We start from the raw sequence: 2,690 nt of genomic DNA, 5'->3' as shown, positions 1-2,690 counted from the left end.
TACCGATCCGCCGGACTCAGGCGAATTGCAGAAAGGGGTTTTGCCGTCCTCCGCTCCTCCGCTCCTCCGTTTCGGGCCCTGGAACTCCCGAACCGCTGGACACAAGCGAATCACGGTCCGGGCTTCTGCTCTCCTCCGCTCCTCACCTCATCCGCTCCAGGCCCTGGTACTCCGTGTCCGCGGGAACCCCCCCCAACCCACAAAAACAAACTCTCACACACACACAAACACACGCACACACACACACACACACACACACACACATACACACGCATACACACACACAAACACACAAACACACAGAGACACACCTGAACTCATCATAGCTGTGCTAATAGCATTGGCCGAAACGTTTCCACAACCAAACCAACATTAGCTCATCCACTCATTCACATATGTGTGTGCCCAGAGGTCCGGGAGCTCCAGTCATAAGTCCGGGTGATCTATGTCCGGAGAAGGCTCACATTAGCCGCTCTAAGGGGTCCTGCTGCCCCCCAGCTTCCCGGCCTTTGAGAAGAGACACATAACTCCGCTCTTCCGCTTCTCCGCTATGGGCCCTGGTACTCCCGATCCTCCGAACTCAGGTGAATTGCGTGACGTGCTTCTGCTCTCCTATAAGCCCCTACACACTTCGAACACGGCTGTTATCACCCTGTTACTGCATTTCAATGACACCCATTTGCTTTCGATCTCAGTGTCTGCCACCGTACGCAAAAAGCGGGGGGTGGGGGGTGGGGGGGCATAAGCGCATTCTTGCTGTAAGTAATCAGAAGTTAATAGTGTTAACGGTTTGCGAGAAATTTTTAATGCTAGACAAAAAAAGAAAATTAAAAGGATATAATTAAATAAATAGATAGAAAAATAAAATTAAAAACGAAAAAAAAAAATTGTGAGGGGAATATAACATGTAATTAAGTTGGCGGTTCACAGGGAATCTCAGACATCAACCTGTTTTTAATTGAACATAAATAGTACACCCAAATATACAAATGTACAAATAAACATAGCAAGGTAGAACTGAATGTCAATGAAACAACCAGGCATGAGGAAGCAACGGACATGAGGACATTTGTTCTGTATGTAATGAGAAGTTAATAGTGTTACAGGTTTGTGAGAAATTTACAGTGCTAGACAAAAAACGAAATTAAAAGGAAATAATTAGATAAATAGATAGACAAATGAAATTAAAACCAAAAAAAAAAAATGCAAGGGGAATACGACATGTAATTAAGTTGGCGATTCACAAGGAATCTCAGACATCAAACTGTATATTTTTTGTTGTTTATATATAAACATATATAAACAATCATATATTGTTTGTTGTTTATTTTTGGGATATATTGAGGAATATTTAATGGAAAGGAGTCACAATCGCTTTTTGACAATGTCGAAGTGTATACGTGGCTATAGAATTTAAAGTTTTCATTAGAAATTATAGCCTCATCTGTAATTTCCTTGTTGTTAAGACGGGCTTAGCTTTGCTCCGCTCCTCCTCTCCTCCGCTCCTCCGCTCTTCCGCTCCGGGCCCTGGAACTCCCGATCCGCGGGACTTCGGTGAATTCCGGGCCAGTTTTTTGCTCTTCTGCTCTCCTCCCCTCCTCCGCTTCTTCGCTCCCCCGCTTTGGACCCTGGAACTCTTGAACAGGGCCGGGCTTCTGCCCTCCGCCTCTCCTCTGCTCATCCGCTCCAGGCCCTGGCACTCCCTGTGATCCAGTCATTCGCATGTGCGTGCCCGGAGGTCCGGGAGCTCCACTCAAACGTCCGGGGGGGATAAGGGTAAGGGGTCCTGCCCCCCCCCCCTCGCCGCCTCTGAGAAGAGAAACATCTCCTCCACTCCTCCGCTCATCCGCTGCGGAACCAGGTACTACCGATCCGCCGGACTCAGGCGAATTGCAGAAAGGGGTTTTGCTGTCCTCCGCTCCTCCGCTCCTCCGCTCCTCCGCTCCTCCGCTCCTCCGCTCCTCCGCTCCTCCGCTCCTCCGCTCCTCCGTTTCGGGCCCTGGAACTCCCGAACCGCTGGACACAAGCGAATCACGGTCCGGGCTTCTGCTCTCCTCCGCTCCTCACCTCATCCGCTCCAGGCCCTGGTACTCCGTGTCCGCGGGAACCCCCCCCAACCCACAAAAACAAACTCTCACACACACACAAACACACGCACACACACACACACACACACACACACACACAAACACACAAACACACACAGACACACCTGAACTCATCATCGCTGTGCTGATAGCATTGGCCGAAACGTATCCACAACCAAACCAACATTAGCTCATCCACTCATTCACATATGTGTGTGCCCAGAGGTCCGGGAGCTCCAGTCATAACTCCGGGTGATCTCTGTCCGGAGTAGGCTCACCTTAGCCGGTCTAAGGGGTCCTGCTGCCCCCCAGCTTCCCCGCCTTTGAGAAGAGACACATAACTCCGCTCTTCCGCTTCTCCGCTATGGGCCCTGGTACTCCCGATCCTCCGAACTCAGGTGAATTGCGTGACGTGCTTCTGCTCTCCTATAAGCCCCTACACACTTCGAACACGGCTGTTATCACCCTGTTACTGCATTTCAATGACACCCATTTGCTTTCGATCTCAGTGTCTGCCTCCGTACGGAAAAAGCGGGATGGGTGGGGGGGCATAAGCGCATTCGTGCTGTAAGTAATCAGAAGTTAATAGTGTTAACGGTTTGC

This window comes from Fistularia commersonii, unplaced genomic scaffold (genome assembly GCF_037954325.1).
Source record: "Fistularia commersonii isolate RoL2024-O1a breed Wild unplaced genomic scaffold, RoL_Fcom_v1.0 HiC_scaffold_101, whole genome shotgun sequence".
NCBI classification, from domain to species: domain Eukaryota; kingdom Metazoa; phylum Chordata; class Actinopteri; order Syngnathiformes; family Fistulariidae; genus Fistularia; species Fistularia commersonii.
This window is presented reverse-complemented; position numbering follows the sequence as displayed.